Source organism: Pleurodeles waltl, chromosome 1_2 (assembly GCF_031143425.1).
Source record: "Pleurodeles waltl isolate 20211129_DDA chromosome 1_2, aPleWal1.hap1.20221129, whole genome shotgun sequence".
NCBI lineage: Eukaryota > Metazoa > Chordata > Amphibia > Caudata > Salamandridae > Pleurodeles > Pleurodeles waltl.
In genome coordinates this window covers 1204173317-1204196998 of record NC_090437.1, presented here as the reverse complement: position 1 = coordinate 1204196998, position 23682 = coordinate 1204173317, and positions in this window count along the sequence as shown.

The window sequence follows — 23682 nt, the reverse complement described above, 5'->3', positions numbered from 1 at the left end:
ACCCTACGGCCAGAGTGCAGGTGAATGGGGTGGTGTCGGATCCGTTTCCCATCTGGAGGGGGACTCGTCAGGGCTGCCCTCTCTCCCCGCTTTTATTCTCCCTGGCGATGGAGTGGCTGGCGAGGCTGATAAGGGAGGATTCTTTGATTGATGGGTGGGCCTGGCCCACTGGGCAGGAGGACCGCATAGCGTTGTACGCAGACTATATGCTCGTGTTCTTGGCTGATCCAGCTAGCAGCGGGCCCAGGTGTTGCAGCTTTTAGGCCTGTTCACAGAGGCGTCAGGTCTGGTAGTAAAACCCAGAAAGTCTCTCCTGGTCCCGCTTAGTCTGACTAGGGACAGTTACAATTGGCAGCATAATATCTGGAGTACACATAGCACTCTTACCTGTGCTAGCTTGGCCCATTAATGTGGCGCCCTTGACTAAGCGAGTTAAAGAGGATCTCCAGCGCTGGCGCTCACTACCCCTCAATATTCTGGGCCGAATTGTGCTGTATAAAATTATGGTGCTTCCACGACTCCTCTATATGCTTCAAAACTATCCACCCCATATTCCTAAGAGGTGGTTTAATGAGATGGAGGCGGTGGCGCGGCGGTTCCTCTGGCATGGTTTGCGCCCCCGGCTGGCACTCCGTACCTGTCAGGGAGATGTCTATAAGGGGGGATTGGAGATGTCCAACCAACACTTTTACCACCTGGCGATGCACCTATTGGTCGTTCATGACTGGTTGGGAGGGGGCTGGTCGGACCCCACGTACCAGTTAGAACTCTCGAGGATGGGCATTCCTGGCCTGTTGGGGAAGCTGTATGGTGACCCACTAGTGTTCAGGAGGTGACTCGGTGGTGTTGGCGGGGTGGGGGGGCCGCACTGCTGACGACGGGGTGGTGGAGCCACCTCACCCAGCAGATGCCACTGTGGCAGGGTCTGTGGCTGGGGGAGGTCTCAGCACTTCAGGTGTTCCACAAGTGGCACCTTATAGGTATCTCCCAGTTAGGGGATGTATGGGCTGGCTCCCACATGAGGTTGTTTCAGGAGCTTCAGGAGCAGTTTGAGCTTAATAAATCCTAATTTCACAAATACCTGCAACTCACGCATGCACTGCAGAGGCATATTTAGAAGGGGACAGATCTCCCGGAATACACCCCCATAGAGGCCAAGGTTATGATGGGCTCTCTGGGTAAAGGAGGGGTGTCACGCATCTACCGCCTGTTGGTCGCTAACACAACCCAAGCGATTGACAAGCTCCAGGAGCGATGGGAGCAGTGGGTGGGCCCGATCGATGATAGCGAATGGAGAGGGGCATTGATGGCCCCGCGGTCTTTGACCATAACCTCCCGACTCCGAGTGGTGCAGACATATTTTCTACATGTGGCACACCTCACGCCCGACAGGTTGCATAGAGCTGGCCTATGGCTCCAGGCAGATTGTCCCCGTTGTGCAGACCTCAGTGCAGACTTCTTTCACATGGTGTGGCCCTGTTCTCAGATAGCCAGTTACTGGAGAGCAGTACTCAGTGAGATCTCAGAAGTTGTACAGGTGGAGGTCGAGGTCGCTCCATTGCCAGTTCTTCTGGGGGTGCTTGATGGGGTGGGTCCCGGCAGAGCACTCCAGACATTTGTGGGGGTGGCCTGCTTGGTGGCCAAGAGAGACATTGTGGCGAACTGGAAGGCGAAGACCGCCCGGCGATTACCAGGTGGCGTCGTGGGGTGGACTGGTGTGTTCAACAGGAGAAACTGGTCTATGAAGCACGGGGGCGCCCAGCCAAATATACAAAGGTGTGGGGAAGCTGGGATGGGGCAAGGAATCTAATCTTATCAAGGGGGGATGTGTAGTCCAGCGAGCGGGGTGGGGGTTCCGATGTGTGTCTCAGCCTGTTCTGCCCTGGACCTACCATATGTGCTACTGTGTCATTGTAGTTGGGCCAACTGTACCAGTGACCTGTCAAGTTTTGTTTATACTGTTCTATATAAAACCAATAAAACGTTTTATCAAAAAAAAAGTTACTAACAACTTTGGCCTGCTGTGCTTGTCATGGTCGAAATTATATCTCTTTGTATGTTTTAGCTATTTTTTAACATGTTTTTACAAATGATTTTCAGACAGTTTTTTAATGATTTTAGTTTGTTACAGTCCAAAGCCATTTTTAGCTTAGATTCATTCGCCATCAGTGGCATCCTCCTATGGCATCATACTTGTTCCGGCAATGGGCAGGGTGTGGTGAATCCTATCTTGTTTTAATGGAAAGCAGGAGTTAGCTTAGCCTTCTGGCTTGCAGACGTGTGCCCCGGTTACCCAGTGACTTTTACCCTACTTAATTTGCTCTGTTTTAGCGCAATTATTTTATTATATCTTTCCAAGATGGCTGCATTGTTTCTAGTCATGAAGATGTTTTAGTTTCCTGTTATCAGTGCCACTGTGCTAAGGCGTCACTATCAGCACCTAAGATAAACAAACTGTAGGTATTCATATTAGGTACTTTCCCACTTTGTGCTTTTGAGGGAATTGTTTATGTAATTGCTGCCCCAAGCATGTCTTGTTATCTATTGTTAGGGAACAGACCTACATCAGGAGTCCGATCAGATTTGTATAAATACATCTTACACAGACAGTCTGAGGGATTCCTACCAGATGCCATTGACGCTATCTATGCTACACGTCGCCTTCATACTGACCCAGTCTTCGTGTCCCTACGAAGTCTGATCTAGAGACCTCATTCCAAGGTAACGAGGGTTGGGGCTCTTCTCATGGACATGGTACTGGCAGATTAGGTTTAACACACCTACCTCTCTTTAGGTTAGAGATTAGGTTCATCATGCTACGGTACTAGGGCCTACTTCACATTTATACCATATTATTTGTTATTGCAATATGGCGGGGGTCTTTGTGTTCATGACTCTCGTTTTTACCATTCTGTTTCTTGCATTATTCATTATCCTAACCATTGCAGCCCATGCAACTTATCGTAGATTGCAGTCTTGTTAATAAAACCTATTAAAACTCTACTGCATCTCCTTCATTGCTTGTGTTTGACTGAGACATGTTGTTCATTCGAGAAAGGGGGAATCTCAGTTTAACCATGACCTCCCTGAGATGTTGCACTCTTGAGTCCATGCGTAAAGGCTGCCACAAATCACATTTTACTGTTTGGATTTTTGGTGAGGTGCTGCTCGTGAGCCGGGAGGATTGGGACGAAAGTTGCGACTTGTTGTAGGATTGGCCTAGTCACCTACAAACATAAGTACTGTCCTCCCTAAACCAGGAATCTTGCCTAGAGCAAGAGTCAAACTACGACAGTATAACATGCAAAATGCAAGTCTATAGTGTATATTTTGCTGCTTAATACTTCCTTGTCGGCACATATAAGATTTTTTAGCTTTCTGTATTACTGCTGGAAGGGACAAGTGTATCAATGGACTCTGCATAGTGGTAAGAGCAGGAGTATTTAGGATATAAGCTTAAATGAACATAACTGGGCTCCACATCTAAGTTTTCTGAGGGGCATTGGTATGCCAAGCAAAAAGACCTCAGCTGTCCTGACGGAGTATGTCCACCAAACTTTAACTCAGCCCTCAGGTGTGAAGCCAAACATCTTTATGTTTTGAATTGTCATTGTGTCTACTGGAACTCTCAGTTCTATTGTTGGCTACTGTTAGAAATGGGGTCTTTGGTTGACAGTCTGGTTACCCCCTGTTCAAGCAAGGACCCTCACTCTAGTTAGGATAAAAGAGAATCACCCTCAGCTAACCCCTGCTTACCCCCTTGGTAGCTTGGCAGAGCAGTAGGCTTAACCTCAGAGTGCTAGGTGTAAAGTATTTGTACCAACACACACAGTAACTTAATGAAAACACTACAAAATGACACAACACCAGTTTAGAAAAATAGGAAATATTTATCTAGACAAAACAAGACCAAAACGACAAAAATCCAACATACACAAGTCAAGTTATGATTTTTTAAAGGTTTAAAATAAAAAGAGTCTTTAGGTAGTTGTAACACCACACTAGCGCTGCTAGCGTGAAAATGTACCTGGTTTGCGTCAAAAATAACCCCGCACGGGCGGTGTGCGTCGAAAGTAACCCTGCACGGCTGTGTGCGTCGAAAACAACTCGGCACGGCGGTGCGCGTTGAAAAAGCCAGCCACACGACGATCCGAAAGTCCCGCGGCGCAGGGTGCGATCTCTCAGCCTCCGTCAGCGATGCTGCGCGTCGTTTCTCCTGCTCCGGGCGTCGGTTTTTCGGTCGCGTTTCCTGCGGCGTCATTTCTCAGCTGCGGAACCGGCGTCGCGTCGTTTTCTCAGCCGCGATCGGATTCGCGTCGATCTTTTCTCCGCACGGCGCTCGGTGCGTGTATTTTTGTCCTTAGGCTGCCAGCCTCTCCTTTCAGGGTCCCAGGAACTGGAAGGGCACCACAGAGCAGAGTAGGGGTCTCTCCAGAGACTCCAGGTGCTGGCAGGAAGAAGTCTTTGCTATCCCTGAGACTTCAACAACAGGAGGCAAGCTCTACATCAAGCCCTTGGAGATTTCTTCTTCAAGATGGAAGGCACACAAAGTCCAGTCTTTGCCCTCTTACTCTGGCAGAAGCAGCACTGCAGGAAAGCTCCACAAAGCTCAGTCACAGGCAGGGCAGCACTTTTTCCTCAGCTATCAGCTCTTCTCCAGGCAGAGGTTCCTCTTGGTTCCAGAAGTGTTTCTAAAGTTTGTAAGTTTGGGTGCCCTTCTTATACCCATTTTAGTCTTTGAAGTCACCTTTCTTCAAAGGGGACTCACACCTTCTTGTGAAATCCTGCCTTGCCCAGGCAAGGCCTCAGACACACACCAGGGGGTTGGAGACAGCATTGTCAGAGGCAGGCACAGTCCTTTCAGATGAGAGTGACCACTCCACCCCTCCCTCCTAGCAGAGATGGCTAATCAGGAAATGCAGATTACACCCCAGCTCCCTTTGTGTACTGTCTGGTGTGAGGTGAAAAACAACCCAACTGTCAAACTGACCCAGACAGGGAATCCACAAACAAGGCAGAGTCACAGAATGGTTTAAGCAAGAAAATGCTCACTTTCTAAAAGTGGCATTTCCAAACGCACAATCTTAAAATCAACTTTACTAAAAGATGTATTTTTAAATTGTGAGTTCAGGGATCCCAAACTCCACATGTCCATCTACTCTCTAGGGGAATCTACACATTAATCATATTTAAAGGTAGCCCCCATATTATCCTATGAGAGAGAGACAGACCTTGCAACAGTGAAAACGAAATTGGCAGTATTTCACTGTCAGGACATATAAACCACATTACTATATGTCCTACCTTATCCATACACTGCACCCTGCCCTTGGGGCTACCTAGGGCCTACCTTAGGGGTGCCTTACATGTAAGAAAAGGGAAGGTTTAGGCCTGGCAAGTGGGTACACTTGTCAAGTCGAATTTACAGTGTAAGAATACACATACAGACACTGCAGTGGCAGGTCTGAGACATGATTACAGAGCTACTTATGTGGGTGGCACAACCAGTGCTGCAGGCCCACTAGTAGCATTTGATTTACAGGCCCTGGCACCTCTAGTGCACCTTACTAGGGACTTACTAGTAAATCAAATATGCCAATCATGGATAAACCACTTACATACAATTTAAACAGGAGAGCATATGCACTTTAGCACTGGTTAGCAGTGGTAAAGTGCTCAGAGTTGAAAAGCCAACAGCAACATGTCAGAAAAAAATAGGAGGCAGGAGGCGAAAAAGACTGGGGATGACCCTGCATAAGCAAAAGTCCAACACGACCCCCTACCAGCCTAAAGCCAGGGGAGAACAATCAATACCTTGATGTACTTCCCTGATTGGGGCGATAGAACAAGGACCCAGGCCCACAACAGCAGGGGCATGTTCCAGTTCTACGCCTTCCTGACTCCAGTTGGATCCCTCTGTCCATACTCTCAGGGCCCACTAAGCTAACCCATGGGGAACCCTTCTCCACATCTACAGACACCATCTGTGCAACACCTAACTTTACTTTGCTCACAGATGTATTGCAATGGGCAGATAGTACCACCAGGGCCAACACAGTGGTGTTGCCCACTCCACCCCCGGGGTGTGACTCTCGTCCTCCCCCCCCCAGGGGCAACTCTGTCCACCAGGACAGCAAGCCACAGTGGCCCCAGACAACTGTCAGGGATGAGAGCCCGACCTCAGGCCTCTCTAACCACTGTGACTGTGGAGAGTGGGGGGTGGTAGCCCCAGGTGCCTGGCACCCTTTGACCACTCTCTCTTCCACCAGGTCAGGGATGACAACCTGACCCTGGTCCTCCCCTCTGGGGCTCTGTAACCTCCCTGCCGAAGCGGCACCCCCAGAGTCAAAAACTGTCAGGGTGCTTGTAGAAGCAGTCCTGCACAATTCTTCCACCAGTGCAGGGATGTTAACCTGCAACTGATCCTCCAACCTGGGGTCTGTACCTTCAGGTTGGACCAGGGCCAGGGGTGAGGCTTCCCTCCCCCTGCCCTCTCTTCTGGGGTCCTGAACCACCCAACTAGGAGTGGCCCCCCCAGAAGACAACATGGTAGGGGCACTGTTAGCAGTAGCCCCTTCCTCCAGGTCAGGGGGGACACCCTTAACCTGGCCTCCCAATCCAGGGTCTGTACCCACAGACTGGATCACTGCCTGGCAAACCAGGACTTCCTGGGGGGCATACCTACCCCCTACCAGGTCAGAGTTTACCCTCTGAACCTGGTCATCCAACCCAGGGTCACCACCCTGCGGTTGAACCACTGCCTGGCACACCAGGACTTCCAGGGGGGCACACTTACCCCCCTCAAGGGACACACTGTCCCGAAGGGCCACACAAGAGTCTGGCTGGCGCAGGTCTCCTGACCTCTGCCCATCTGACAGAGTCTGGATTCCCCCCAACCCAGAAATGGTCTCACCAAGGTCATTCATGGGGGGCTCTGCTCTCAGAGCTGACCCCTGACCCTCCAGGTTCTCCACTGGGGTCCGCAACCCCCTCTCAACCCTCTGTCTGGACTTCTGCACCCCCTCACTAGGAGTGGTACTGCCAGACACCAGAACTGGTGGGACGCTGGCTACAGCCGCCCCCCCAAGTTCTCCTGACACTGTGGGGTCTCCCTCAACAGATGGCCCTATGGTACAGGCTAGGCTCCCCTCCTGGTGTTCCCGCAGGGAACCCTCCAGGACCTGGGACCGGATCTCGGGCACCTTGGGCCTCAACCCATCCCCATTCCCTCTCCTCTGAGACTGGACATGGGGTCCCTCACCCATCCCACTACACTGGGACCTACCTGGGACACTACAATCCTTCCCTACCTCACCTGGTTGGGAACTACCTAGACCACTCCTCTCAGGAGCACCCCCAAATGCCTCTTCAGACTCTCTGGTACTCACCCAGAAGTCTGCCTCCATTGTAAGCTCCCTGGGGTCAGAGAACTCACACTCCACCTGGTGTTGGCATAGCTCTGGAAAATAAGGACTAGACATATGCTCTCCAGCAATTACATCACTCAGCCCCTCACATGAATTAACCAAAGTACCCTTCACCCAACCATCCAGTGACTCTGCTTTGAAAAAGCACCCCACATCACCCTCCTGAGACTGGTGAGACAGTACCTGACTGTCCCTGACACTCAACCCACACTCTTCTGGGATGTTTTCACACTCCATAACCAGGACTTCTAGCTGGGGGGAACCCCTCTCTCTGTCACTCTCACCTAGAGTCAGTAGAGTGTCCCTCCCACCAGTAGGAATATGACTCCCCATGCCAGTTCCCCAATCCACCTCAGGGACCCTGTGCATTACTGGAGCTACCTCATACCCCTGAACCTCCTGGCGTGTGTTAACTCCCTCCTTCAAGTAGGGCACCACCTCTCTGGGCATGTGCACTTCTGCAGCATCACTGGATATACAATTGTTGCTGCCACCATTCCAGCTGGACTCAGCCCTCATGACTTCCAGCTCTTTCAATTTAAGCTCGTAAGCATAAATCATTTTTTTAATCTCTAAGTTCCTCCTCCTTTCTTCCAACTCCCAATCGAGCTTTTTCAGCTCCCATTGGTACTCCCTCTCTGCCTGTCTGTCCTGTAACTCTTCAGGAGTCAGACCCTTGGGTGACACCCTGCCATCCCTCCTGGGGACCCTCCCCCCAGGCGTAACAGGTTCCTCCACTACACCACTGTGTATCCTCTGCACTTCCCCACCCATATTCTCCTCCTCTGTGTGCCCTCCAGCCTTCTTGATTGTCACCCAAGCCCTCTGTGCCTGTTGCAGCTCCCCCTCCCTGGTGGAGCTCTCAGTGGGACAGTCAAGATCTTTAAGGAACTGTTTCAATTGAGCAACTGAGTACTCCTTCAGTTTCTCCATTTCAAACACAGCTCCAGCTGTTGCATCTCCAGATTGAGACATGATGGTCACAAGTGCAAAGTTCCAAAAGGCAGAAAAAAATAATTTCCCAATGAAGTAAAAAGAATCAGTCAAGGGATCAGCAAAATCATGGAAGTAGAATAAAAAGAGTCCTTAAGAGAAAAATCAAAAGATCACCAAACAAGTAGTATGTGGTCACGTAGTGGTCTGAGATCAAAACAGTAGTGTACACTTAATTACTGTATGTCAAGTACAAATACAAGTCCAATCCCGACCGCTGGTCACCAATGTTAGAAATGGGGTCTTTGGTTGACAGTCTGGTTACCCCCTGTTCAAGCAAGGACCCTCACTCTAGTTAGGATAAAAGAGAATCACCCTCAGCTAACCCCTGCTTACCCCCTTGGTAGCTTGGCAGAGCAGTAGGCTTAACCTCAGAGTGCTAGGTGTAAAGTATTTGTACCAACACACACAGTAACTTAATGAAAACACTACAAAATGACACAACACCAGTTTCGAAAAATAGGAAATATTTATCTAGACAAAACAAGACCAAAACGACAAAAATCCAACATACACAAGTCAAGTTATGATTTTTTAAAGGTTTAAAATAAAAAGAGTCTTTAGGTAGTTGTAACACCACACTAGCGCTGCTAGCGTGAAAATGTACCTGGTTTGCGTCAAAAATAACCCCGCACGGGCGGTGTGCGTCGAAAGTAACCCTGCACGGCTGTGTGCGTCGAAAACAACTCGGCACGGCGGTGCGCGTTGAAAAAGCCAGCCACACGACGATCCGAAAGTCCCGCGGCGCAGGGTGCGATCTCTCAGCCTCCGTCAGCGATGCTGCGCGTCGTTTCTCCTGCTCCGGGCGTCGGTTTTTCGGTCGCGTTTCCTGCGGCGTCGTTTCTCAGCTGCGGAACCGGCGTTGCGTCGTTTTCTCAGCCGCGATCGGATTCGCGTCGATCTTTTCTCCGCACGGCGCTCGGTGCGTGTATTTTTGTCCTTAGGCTGCCAGCCTCTCCTTTCAGGGTCCCAGGAACTGGAAGGGCACCACAGAGCAGAGTAGGGGTCTCTCCAGAGACTCCAGGTGCTGGCAGGAAGAAGTCTTTGCTATCCCTGAGACTTCAACAACAGGAGGCAAGCTCTACATCAAGCCCTTGGAGATTTCTTCTTCAAGATGGAAGGCACACAAAGTCCAGTCTTTGCCCTCTTACTCTGGCAGAAGCAGCACTGCAGGAAAGCTCCACAAAGCACAGTCACAGGCAGGGCAGCACTTTTTCCTCAGCTATCAGCTCTTCTCCAGGCAGAGGTTCCTCTTGGTTCCAGAAGTGTTTCTAAAGTTTGTAAGTTTGGGTGCCCTTCTTATACCCATTTTAGTCTTTGAAGTCACCTTTCTTCAAAGGGGACTCACACCTTCTTGTGAAATCCTGCCTTGCCCAGGCAAGGCCTCAGACACACACCAGGGGGTTGGAGACAGCATTGTCAGAGGCAGGCACAGTCCTTTCAGATGAGAGTGACCACTCCACCCCTCCCTCCTAGCAGAGATGGCTAATCAGGAAATGCAGATTACACCCCAGCTCCCTTTGTGTACTGTCTGGTGTGAGGTGAAAAACAACCCAACTGTCAAACTGACCCAGACAGGGAATCCACAAACAAGGCAGAGTCACAGAATGGTTTAAGCAAGAAAATGCTCACTTTCTAAAAGTGGCATTTCCAAACGCACAATCTTAAAATCAACTTTACTAAAAGATGTATTTTTAAATTGTGAGTTCAGGGATCCCAAACTCCACATGTCCATCTACTCTCTAGGGGAATCTACACTTTAATCATATTTAAAGGTAGCCCCCATATTATCCTATGAGAGAGAGACAGACCTTGCAACAGTGAAAACGAAATTGGCAGTATTTCACTGTCAGGACATATAAACCACATTACTATATGTCCTACCTTATCCATACACTGCACCCTGCCCTTGGGGCTACCTAGGGCCTACCTTAGGGGTGCCTTACATGTAAGAAAAGGGAAGGTTTAGGCCTGGCAAGTGGGTACACTTGTCAAGTCGAATTTACAGTGTAAGAATACACATACAGACACTGCAGTGGCAGGTCTGAGACATGATTACAGAGCTACTTATGTGGGTGGCACAACCAGTGCTGCAGGCCCACTAGTAGCATTTGATTTACAGGCCCTGGCACCTCTAGTGCACCTTACTAGGGACTTACTAGTAAATCAAATATGCCAATCATGGATAAACCACTTACATACAATTTAAACAGGAGACCATATGCACTTTAGCACTGGTTAGCAGTGGTAAAGTGCTCAGAGTTGAAAAGCCAACAGCAACATGTCAGAAAAAAATAGGAGGCAGGAGGCGAAAAAGACTGGGGATGACCCTGCATAAGCAAAAGTCCAACAGCTACACAGATTGGAATACACTTACTGATGTTTGTACAAAGTACCCACTCTCAATATATTATTTTTCCTGCTTGTTACACTTAGGTGAAGCATGTAAGAGAAAAAGGAGACCCTTATCAACATTCATTCTCAACCCATAGTGAGACATGACCTCAGTACTTCTGAAATTAAGGAGTACATAGTTTGCTTGATCCAGCACTCCTATTACTATCCATATATAATTTATGTTGAGCTGACTGACTGGAGTTATTACTGTCCAAATGCCTACCTTTTCTATGTTCCCCATGAGGCTGATATAATGTATTAATTATAATAAAAGGAGTGGAATTCAGTCTGTTGTGGGTGTGTCTTCCATCATGGAATCGTTTGTGCAGCGATAAAAATTAGTGACCTGCCTTAAGTAGCACAGGACGACCATCACTAGAATATGACAGTCCTTTGGTGGACAGGCTGCTAGGTCACATATCTTGTACAGCAGGGCCAACCAATGCTCTGCTATCTAGAAACAAAGTGGTTCCCTTGACTGTATGTAGAACAAGGGTACAGCAAGTTTGGTGGCGTGAAAGCACTGCTGATTTATGTGGTGCGGGCATGGGTCTGTGGGAGCTCCCAAGTGGATAGATTTCATGATGGAGGTGGTGCCCTGGGTGGAGAGGAGGTTCCAGGTGGTCAGTCTGTGGTTTGTGTTGGTGGCGTATCTATCGGGGAAGTCTGTAGGTGTAGGTTGGGATTCGAAGTTGCTGTATATTTTTGCAATCTTGTCATAGAAGAAGTGATGGAAGTTGTCGCACAGCTCTTGTGAAGGTGAGATGTTGTTTTCGCTGTCAGCCGGGTTGGATAAATCCTTAACAATGTTGAAGAGTTACTTACTGTTGTTGGTGCTGGTTTCGATGCATGCAGCTAGGGCTGTGTTCTATGTTGCCCTCAGCAGGCACGGAAGTTGAGGGAGGTCTTGAAGGCAGCCCTGTTGGAGATCTCCTTGCTAGAGCACCATCTCCTCTCCAGCTGTTTGCTGTCATTTTTCACTATTCTGAGTTCTTGGGTGTACCAGCTGGCCATTTGGAGGACATTCTCTGATTGTTGCTTTTGATGGGGGCGATACTGTGGGCGCAGTTGGTGATCCAGGCGTTGAAATTCTTAATAACCCGTTCCAGGTTGGTGGTGGTAGCTGAGTTAGAGGTGTTGAAAGCCAGTGTGGAGGCCGGAGATGCTGAAGTGCATGATAGCGGGATCGTCCATGTGTGTTCTATGACGTGGATGATCTGGGACAGTCGGAGGATGCTGTTACTGTTGAGGAGATGTATGGTGTTGTTGTTAGGCTCATCAATGTGGAAGTTGAGGTTGCAGAGGAAGATGTAGTCCTTGGAGTCCAGGGCTAGGGGTGCAATGAAGTCTGCAATGTTGTTGCAGAAGCTGGATAGCAGGCCTGGAGGACAGTATATATGAGGGTGCACCTGATGGTTGTCTTGTTGTCAGTGTGGAGCTTGAAGTTGTGATGTTCCATGGGGGTAGTGGGATTGTCGGTGGTGGGGGTGTACTGTATGGTCTCTCTCTGGATTATGGATATTTCTCCTCTCAGCTTGTTGGGTCAGTCCTGGTGCAGTGATTTTATATCCATCGGGGATCGCTGAGGCAATATCAGGGGTGGGTGAGGGTTTGAGCCAGGTCTCATGAGGGACATGATGTCGGGTTCAAGGCTGGTGATGAGGTCCTATAACTTGGTGGAATGCTTGCACATAGAGCATGTGTTGAGGAGTGGGCACTGTAGTCAGTGGGTTGCTTCTACTGTGGTGTGTCAGGAGGTCAGCGTGGAGAATTGAGGTGTGACAGTGGTCGTGGTTCGAGCAGGAAAAGGTGCATCTTGTGCAGAAGAAAGGTCCTACTTTATAGAGCGGTGCAGCATGGCAGGAGTGTTTGCTAGGTCGGCTGGTGTTCAGGGCGGGGGGGATGGCGGCAAGATACCTGCAGGGGGCTGCATGCCAGGGGTCCTGGCGCTGGGCCCAGTCCAGGCCCAGACAGACAAAGACAAGCTTGCCTTTGGTATGCCAGCGGTGCGAGACCGTGCTGTGGCCTCCCTTAAGTAGGTCCTGGGAGGAGGGCGGGGCACAGGGAGGCCATGGGCAGGGCTAGGTGTGGGAACAGCAGCAGTAATTGGGTGGTGACAAGTGGGAAAAAACAGGTGGCTATAACACAGGAATGGGCAAGGACTAAAGCAAAAGGAGAAAGGAGCACAAGAATGGGCAAAGGAATTGAGCAAAGAGAAGAGCACAAATATTAGCAAAGGAATTGAGCAAAAGAAGATAAGAGCACTTAATAGGCAAAGAAATTGAGCAAAAGAAGAGAATGGCACAAGAATGGGCCGAAGGGTTAGCAAGCAAAAGAGAAAAGCACAAGAATCTGCAAAGAAAATAAGCAATAGAGAGAGAGAGACCTCACAGGAATAGGCAGGGAATTAGGCAAAGAGAACAGCAAAAAAATAGGCAAATGAGTTAAGCAAAGGGAAGGAGAAAAGTGTGGTTCAACTAGGGCAACAAGAGTTGCGCAGCAGTCAGTGAATCAGCGGTGGGGGCTGGCAGCACAAAGAAAAGCTAGGTCAGGGACCTGCTCTAAATATTATTATGACCACATCACCACAGCTAGAAATCCTACCACAAAGCATTTCTATTTTGAACAGCCTAGCACACCCTACTGAATTACTATTGCTTTGGTTCCTTCCTAACTGGTAGCACAAGAGACAGCTGGGTCAGGGACCTGCTCTAAGTATTATTATGATTGCTCTAGGATGGACACATCCAACAGGGCAGCCTTCAAGATGATTGCATCTCCACTAGACAAGGTGTTACAATTCCTGCAGGGGGAGGTGTGAAGCATCTCCACCCAGTACAGGCTTTGTTCCTGGCCACAGAGTGACAAAGGCACTCTACCCATGTGGCCAGCAACATGTCTGGTGTGTGGCAGCTAGACAACTACCACAGAAAACATTGCTATTTTCAACAGCCTTGCACCCCATATTGAAGTTACTACAGCGGTGATTCCTTTCCAACATCTCTTTACTGAGAAATCTGCGTTATTCCACTCCAAAATCACCAACCTTCCCTAAGTATAGCTATGCAGTCCTTTACCCCACACCTATTCATATATTAATCCGGCTTTGAATCCTATTTGCTAAAGGTTTTTTTATTTATTTATATTTATTGAGTTTTAAAATGAAATTACTATTGACCATATTACACCAGAATCAAAGTGATATCAGCCTAAGTTTTTGCATATACAAATTTAGAATAAAACCTGAATCCAAAATTAAAATTAAGGCCCTCATTACAACCCTGGCGGTCGGTGGAGGAGTGGAGAAGTGGCGGTAATACTGCAAACAGGCCGGCGGTAAAACAAATGAAATTACAAGCATGGCGGTGACCGCCATGCCAAACCGCCACTTCTCCACTCCGACCGCCAGGGTGCTAACGACCGCTGGGCTGGAGACTTCGCCGGCGGTATCACGACCCCGCATACCGCCATGGATTTCGTGGGGCTCTGTACCGCCACGCAATCCTTGGCGGTAGGCACTATCAGTGCCAGGGAATTCGTTTCCTGGCACTGATAGGGGTCTCCCCCGCCCCCTTACCCTTCCCCAGAGTCCTTCCCCCAAACCCATGACCCACCTACCACCCCCCAAAGGTAGTAGGACCCACATCCCCCCAAAACATTGACACACACCCCCTACACGCACACTCACACAACACACACACAAACATGCGCACATACACACACATACACACAGACATAAACGCATACAATTCCCATACACACAACACACTCCCCGCATGCATACACACACATATACACCCCCTCTACACATGCCCACACACACCCCCATGAACGCACACAACACACAACACCACCCCACCCCTCTAACCCTAACGGACGATCACCTTACCTGGTCCGGTGATCCTCCGGGAGGGAACAGGATCCATGGGGGCTGATCCGCCGCCAGCTCCCCGTCACCAGAACACCGCCACACCGAATCCTGGGACGTGATTCGGTGGGCGGTGTTCTGATGACGTGGCGGTGGAGGTGGAGCAGCCTCCACTTTACCGCCCACAGCCAGTATGGCTGCTGGCGGCTCTCCGTCCGGAAAAGGGCGGAGGGCTGCCAGCAGTCATGATACACTGTGCGGAAAACCGCCTGCACTGGCGGTCTTCAGCAAAGTGGTACCTCGGCGGTCTTGGGAAAAGACCGCAGAGGTCCAAATGAGGCCCTAATTGTCCTAAATCAAAGGCCAATTCGCCTCTCCCTTCCCCACAATAGCACAAACACCGGCATTGTACAAAGTTGACGGGTGGTTTGATTCACAGCTGTAGTCAATTTATAGCTGTTTAGTATGCCCTGCAGTTCAAGGTCCAAAACTGGTTCATGGATCATCAACTATCCAATAGGCCACTGCTCCCAACTATCCACAGCAAAATATACAATAGCTGACCTGACAAACGCATCACCTACAAGCTACTGATGTACACCTACAAGACACTGCACAACATATGACTGGCCTACCCGAACCACCACCTGGCCTTATACACCCCCACCAGTCAGCTCCAAACCTCCCACCTCACCCTCACCATCATCCCCAGAATCAGGAAGAGCACAGCTGGAGGCAGTGGAGCTGGAGTGAGCAGCATGCCCACAACAGTGCCTTGAGACCCCACATGTGAAAACGTGTGCTTTAAAAGTGAGTGATTGATTGATTGACCAGTCCCAGAATCCTCCCACAGTCAAACCATATGCGATTTAGGAGAGCTTGTGTTCACCTCTGATTGAAACTTCAACTTTAACTCCCGTTTCTCCATATAAAACCCTTGTTCATTATTATCTGTGTTATCGCTTCTCATGGAAGTCTGGTTCTGGGTGGATCAGAAAGAGCCTTTATCATTTTAGTCCATATAATTAAGTCTTCCAGTAAATTATCATCTTGTCTCATGTGTGGCTCTTCTGGGGCTTCTCATTTCATCATGTCACAGATCCAACCACCATGGGTGGCATTCCAAGGCTTACTCAGTAGAAAACGATCTCTGTCTTAGCTAAAATATTGCCTAGCCTGAAAAACTGTTTTCCCATGTACCTTTGTTTCCCATCCTTAGGGAGCATTTCCAGGAGGTATTGTTTTATTGTAGACATTTGACCACCTGATACATAGTGTCCAAGCGATTTTCTTCCAGAAACCAGGAATAACGGGGCAGTTCCAAGTGGCTCCTTGTAGCTCGTGTAACCCGTCTCTCACTGCCACCTACCACATGTTGCCAATCTGCCTCAGTAGATTGCATTTAGTTTAACAGGAGTAAGGTAAGTCATATGGACATCATTATTCTATATTAATTTGAAACGTGCTATTAGACACAGACTTCACCACCGACACACCATCAACCACTCTTTATCCGTAAGATTGTCTTCTAAATAATCCTGGGTGGTGGCAAGGGCCAATAGAATTGACATCATCTGCACCTTGGAGAGGCTTCCACAAAAGAGTTCCATATGCTCTTGGCCATGTGAGTCAGACATGCATATTGCATAAACTGGCCACTATCCATCCTGAAGGCATACTGTGCTCCCTCAAAGATGATATCTGTTCCCCGGGTATAGATATGCCAATGTCAAGCATCCACCCTGCTTTCAACTGTCATAGCTTCTGTCACCTGTGCAAAGGATGGATACAACAAATTGACACCTCCTCTGCGAATGGTGGGCATTGAAAGATCATCTTGACCACCATTTCCCACAAGAAACAGACATGCTTTACCATTTGAGGTCTACGTCGAGGAACACCCTGCCTCCTCATCAGCAGGTTCTGCAGCTGCTCCTCCTCATGCTTACCCCTTCTCTCAGTTGTCCCCTTCAGCTAACCAGTGGATATTGCATTGTAGATGAGCCACTTTGCAGAACAGCTCCATATCTGGAACTCCCAACCCACCTTGTTCCCATTCTTGATTTAACACATCTAATTTGACCCTGCTCCTTTTACCCACCCAGACAAAATCCACCAATACGTGACTTAAGAATACAAAAACTTGTCTTTGAATCATGTAAATGGCTCCTTGCAGTACGTATATGTGTCTGGGCAAAAACACTATCTTGAAAAGTGCTGCTCTGCCCATTACAGACAGCAGCAGTGTGCTCCAGAATCAAAATGAGGATTGAGAACCATCTATCACCCATCCCATATTTAGTATTTGACTGCCAGCTTCATTTAGAGTTATCTACATACCAAAATCTCGGAATTTGACAGTCACCCAGAAATAGCCATCCTCTGTAATGCATCAGCCTCCAGCTCTCGCAGTTCCCTATTGGGGGGTAGTTTAGATTTAATGTGATTGATACATAGTCCTGTGACCTCAGCTTATTCAGTCTGCACATATATCAGGACAGAAGCAGAGTAAGCTGGGTGTCAAAGATATACTAGAGTGTCATCAGCATATGAGGGCACCACATGTGTGGTATTCCCTCTTACAGTCCACAGAGTTTAAACACCCCCCATAGCCTACAGACCAGTGGTTCCATCACGAGTGCAAAAAGCAGTGGTGACAGAGTGCAATCCTGCCATGTACCGCGTTCCATACCGAACCGCTCTGAAAGGTCACGGTCTGTGCGGACCCTGGCCTGTGGCTTGCTGTACAGCAGCTGTACCCACTTAATATATGACTGACCCAGACCCTTTACGCATAGAACTTCCCACATATAGTCACATCAAACCGAATCAAAGGATTGTTCAATGTTGAGGAGGGCCAATGTCTACTCATAGCGGCCGTGCCCACCATATGAATGACATGTGTACTGCATAGAGTAGGGCTGTGGTATAAATCTAGATTCATCTTCATGCACTAAACCTGAAATAACTTCAATATGTCTATTCACTAGCATTTTACTGAGAATTGTACTGTGTACATTCAGCTGTAATAGAAGGAGCTATGACAGCACCTTCACAGAATGCCTATCTGGCTTAGGGATAAGTACAATCTGTGCTTCCCTCATAGATTTGGGCAGCATGCTTGTCCCATAAGCTTAATTTTATATCTCAAGCAACATGTCTTCCAAATAGCTCCATGTTCTGTTAATAGAATTCTACCGGAAAGCCATCATCCCCTGCTCAACCCCCATGGTTATTTTAGCGTTTGGCATGTCTTTGATTGCTGCTATGATTTCCTCTTTACTGAAGGGAGCAGCCATGTCTCTCTGAACAGGGGATAGCCAACACAGTGGGAGGCCTGTACTAAAGGATGTACTCTTGGGGGAGTCTTTTGGTTGTCATTCCCTGTATAAATCGCGCATGTACAAAAAATGAACCATTGATGCCCTCTTGCATAAATAACACCCAACCATGACTGTCTCTAAGTCTCTGTATTGCAGTATACGGAGTCTCCATTGTAAGCAACCGCAGCAGTAACATGCCAGATTTGTCCCCTTCTCTATACAGTCTTTGTTGATAGGCCCTGCCAGTGAACCTTTCAAGTCTTTCCCATGTGTCAGTTAGTGTATTCTTAAGGGCAGCCCGCTGTGTGAGTTTCTGTGGGTTATGAGGCAAGTCCACTTTCACCTCTTTCAGTTGCCTTTCCTGCATGTGCAGTGTTAATTCCAGCTTCTTTTTAACCCCAAATGTGTGGATGATGCAACCCCCTACATTACCACATTACCACCTTCATCACCTTCCACTCCACCGATCAGTTGTCAGTTGTAGGAAGTTGGCTCTGTATATACTATTTCAAAGTAAGAAATAGTGTGCACAGCGTCTAAGGGTTCCCCTTAGAGGTAAGATAGTGGCTAAAATAGATAATTCTAATGCTCTATTTTGTGGTAGTGTGGTCGAGCAGTAGGCTTATCAGTGGGTAGTGTTAAGCATTTGTTGTACACACACAGGCAATAAATGAGGAACACACACTCAAAGACAATTCCAAGCCAATAGGTTTTTATATAGAAAAATATATTTTCTTAGTTTATTTTAAGAACCACAGGTTCAAGATTTACAAACAATACTTTAAATGAAAGGTATTTCACTTAGGTACTTTAGGAACTTTGAATTATCACAATAGCATGTACAGTTTTTGCAAAAATGGCAATAAGCTATTTTAAAAGTGGATACTGCAAAAATCAACAGTTCCTGGGGGAGGTAAGTAAATGTTAAGTTCACAGGTAAGTAAAACACTTCCAGGGTTCAAAGTTGGGTCCAAGGTAGCCCACTGTTGGGGGTTCAAGGCAACCCCAAAGTTACCACACCAGCAGCTCAGGGCCGGTCAGGTGCAGAGGTCAAAGTGGTGCCCAAAACACATAGGCTTCAATGGAAATAGGGGTGCCCCAGTTCCAGTCTGCCAGCAGTTAAGTACTCGCGACTTCGGAGGGCAGACCAGGGGGGTTTTGTAGGGCACCGGGGGGGACACAAGCAGGCACAGAAAGTACACCCTCAGCGGCACAGGGGCGGCCGGGTGCAGAGTGCAAACAGGCTTCAGGTTTTCAATAGGAATCAATGGGGAGACCCGGGGGTCTCTTCAACGATGTAGGCAGGCACAGGGGGGGCGCCTCGGGGTAGCCACCACCTGGGCTAGGCAGAGGGTCGCCTGGGGGTCGCTCCTGCACTGGAGTTCGGTTCCTTCAGGTCCTGGGTGCTGCGGGTGCAGTGTGGTTTCCAGGCATCGGGTTACTTGAAGCAGGCAGTCACGGTCAGGGGAAGCCTCTGGATTTCCTCTGCAGGCGTCGCTGTGGGGGTTTAGGGGGGTCAACTCTGGCTACTCAAGGGCTCGCAGTCGCTGGGGAGTCGTCCCTGTAGTGTTAGTTTTCTGCAGGTCGAGCCCGGGGTGTCGGGTGCAGAGTGGAAAGTCTCACGCTTCCGGCGGGAAACGTGTGGTCTTTAAAAAGTTGCTTCTTTGTTGCAAAGAGTTGCAGTTTCTTGAACAGGGCTGCTGTTCTCGGGAGCTTCTTGGCCCTTTAGGTGCAGGGTAGTCCTCTGAGGCTTCAGAGGTCGCTGGACCCTGTTGGATGCGTCGCTGTTGCAGTTTTCTTCGAAGTAGGGAGACAGGCCAGGGGGCTGGGGCCAAATTAGTTGTCGTCTCCGTCTTCACTGCTTCAGGTCAGCTTCTTCTTTAGGTTGCAGGAATCTCTCTTCCTCAGTTCTGGGAGCCCCTAAATACTCAATTTAGGGGTGTGTTTAGGTCGGGGAGGGTGGCACATCCCTAATCCTATTGGCGGAATCCTCCATTTGCAAGATGGAGGATTTCTAAAAGCAAAAGTCACCTTAGCTCAGGGCACCTTAGGGGCTGTCCTGACTGGGGAGTTACTCCTCCTTGTTTTTCTCATTATCTCCTCCGGCCTTGCCGCCAAAAGTGGGGGCAGTGGCCGGAGGGGCGGGCATCTCCATTAGCTGGGATGCCCTGTGGCGCTGTAACAAAGGGGGTGAGCCTTTGAGGCTCACAACCAGGTGTTACAGTTCCTGCAGGGGGAGGTGAGAAGCACCTCCACCCAGTACAGGCTTTTTTCCAGGCCACAGAGTGACAAAGGCACTCTCCCCATGTGGCCAGTAACATGTCTGGTGTGTGGCAGGCCTGCAAAAACTAGTCAGCCCACACTGGAGTCCGGTATGTTTTCAGGGGGCATCTCTAAGATGCCCTCTAGGTGTATTTTTACAATAAAGTGCACACTGGCATCAGTGTGCATTTATTGTGCTGAGAAGTTTGATACCAAACTTCACAGTTTTCAGTGTAGCCATTATGGTGCTGTGGAGTTCGTATTTGACAGACTCCCAGACCATATACTCTTATGGCTACCCTGCACTTACAATGTCTAAGGTTTTGCTTAGACACTGTAGGGGCATAGTGCACATGCACCTATGCCCTCACCTCTGGTATAGTGCACCCTGCCTTAGGGCTGTAAGGCCTGCTAGAGGGGTGACTTATCTATGCGACCCTTGACCCTTGGGTAGGTCGCTTCCCCACCGCTGCAGCTCCACCTGCCCAGGCCCCTGCCACATCTTTTTAAGGTTTTCTTTCCTTTCCTGGCGTCTTCCACTTTGAATTTCTTTTTTCTTTGCGCTTTCCTGCCGCTGCCACCCGTGCGGCCCCGCCCCCCCTGCTCCCATTCGCTGTTCTCCCTCCCGCCTCCCAGCTGACCCCTCCTCCCCCCCTTCCCTCTTATGGAGGCCGCTGCGCGGCAGAGACAGCGACCCTTGACCCTTGGGTAGGTCGCTTCCCCGCCGCTGCAGCTCCGCCTGCCCAGGCCCCTGCCACGTCTTTAAGGTTTTCTTTCCTTTCCTGGCGTCTTCCACTTTGAATTTCTTTTTTCTTTGCGCTTTCCCGCCGCTGCCACCCGTGCGGCCCAACCCCCTGCTCCCATTCGCTGTTCTCCCTCCCGCCTCCCGCCTCCCAGCTGACCCCTCCTCCCCCCCTTCCCTCTTATGGAGGCTGCTGCACGGCCACGCCGCTGGCGCGCCAAAGGCAAGCCTGTTTGTGTCCGTCCACGCCTGGGCCGCACCCAGGGCCAGAACCCCTGGCTCCCACGACTCTCTAAACACCAGACTAAGATATGACGCAGCCTCCCTCAACGCCCTCAACCCCGGACGAACAGCCACCTGCTACCAAGCCAGCCCTAAACGAACCCATGGACCCTTCACCTGTCAAGCCTGCAAATACACATTCCTCCGATCCTGTAGACCACCCACCGGCCCTCGCAACAACAACCACCTCAAGTGCATCCTCCTCAACACACGCGCCGTCCACAAGCACGCCATCGAACTATGGGACCTCCTGGACACAACAGCACCAGACGTCGCTTTCATCACAGAAACCTGGATGAACGCCTCCTCAGCCCCAGACATCGCCATAGCCATCCCCGACGGCTACAAGATCGCCCGGAAGGACCGCATAAACCAAACCGGAGGAGGAATCGCCATCATCTACAGGAGCACCCTCAACGCCACAACCACCACCGAAGACACACCCCTCGCCGCCGAACACATACACTTCCAGATCCACACCAACCCCAAAACCACCCTCAGAGGAACTCTCGTCTACAAACCCCTGGTCTCACGTGCCCAGTTCAGCAAAACCCTCGCAGACTTCATCAGCCCACATGCCCTAGCCTCACCAGAATACATCCTCCTCGGGGACCTGAACTTCCACCTGGAGAAAAACAACGACAACAACACCGCCACCCTACTCGACAACCTTGCCAACCTCGGACTCAAGCAACTGGTGAGCATCCCCACCCACACCGCTGGCCACACACTCGACCCCATCTTCTCCGCCAGCAACCACGTCTCCTTCGGCCACTCCTCCAGACTACACTGGACCGACCACAAATGCATCCACTTCACCTTCAAACGGAAGACTCACCACCATCGCACACAACAAATCCCCCGCAGACGCTGGAGCAAAATCTCCACAGAGCAGCTCCTCTCATCACTGAACCAAAACCCTCCAGCCAACATCACTGACACCAACAACGCAGCCCACAGCCTCACACAGTGGATCACCAACTAAATACCCCCCAGGCGGGACCAGCATCAGGAAACCCCCATGTTTCTCGGACGCCCTCAAAGAATCTAAAAAATCCTGCCGAACTCTCGAAAAAACCTGGCGCAGGGAACGAACCACAGAAAACATGACAGCCCTCAAGATCACCACCCGTAAACACCACCAGCTGATCCGCTCCACCAAAAGGACATCATTCAAAGAGCGACTAGACAACAACACCCACAACAGCAAGGAACTCTTCAACATCGTCAAAGAGCTCTCCAACCCCAGCGCCAGCTCCAACGACATCACACCCTCACAAGAACTCTGCAACTCCCTCGCTACGTTCTTCCACCGAAGGATTGCAGATCTACATGACAGCTTCGGACCCCAGACTCCGCCCCCTACCACCGAACCAGCAGCCCACACCACTACACTCAGCTCCTGGACCCCTATCAGCTCAGAAGAGACCAGAAGCACCCTTGCCCCATCACATCTTCAAAAAAGCTGACTCCGTCATCGCCCCCCATCTCCGGAACATCATCAACAGCTCGTTCGCATCAGCCATCTTCCCCGAGAGCTGGAAACATGCGGAAATCAACGCTCTCCTGAAAAAACCCACGGCAGACCCCAATGACCTGAAGAACTTCCGCCCTATCTCTCTTCTCCCCTTCCTGGCCAAGGTCATCGAGAAGACCGTCAATAAGCAGATGACCACTTTTCTCGAGGCTAACAACTCGCTCGACCCATCCCAATCTGGATTTCGAGCCAACCACAGCACAGAAACCGCCCTCATCGCAGTCACCGACGACATCAGGACTCTGATGGACAACGGAGAAACAACCGCCCACATCCTCCTGGACCTCTCGGCTGCCTACGACACCGTTTGTGATTGCACCCTAATAACCCGCCTCCGCACCACCAGAATCCTAGGACAGGCCCTAGACTGGATCATCTTGTTCCTCTCCAACAGAACCCAGAGAGTCCACCTCCCTCCCTTCCGCTCAGAACCCACCGAGATCATCTGCGGCGTACCCCAAGGATCCTCGCTCAGCCCAACCCTCTTCAATATCTACATGAGCCCCCTCGCCGCCATCGCACGCAAACACAACATCAACATCATCTCCTACACCGACGACACCCAGCTGATACACTCCCTCACCAAAGACCCAACCACCGCCAAAACCAACCTACAGGAAGGAATGAAAGACGTCACGGAATGGATGAAGCTCAGCCGCCTAAAACTGAACTCAGACAAGACGGAGGTCCTCATTCTCGGACAATCCCCATCCGCCTGGGACGACTCCTGGTGGCCCACGGCACTGGGTACAGCACCAACCCCCTCGGATCACGCATGCAACCTCGGATTCATCCTGGACCCCCTCCTCACAATGACCAAGCAAGTCAATGCCATCTCGTCATCATGCTTC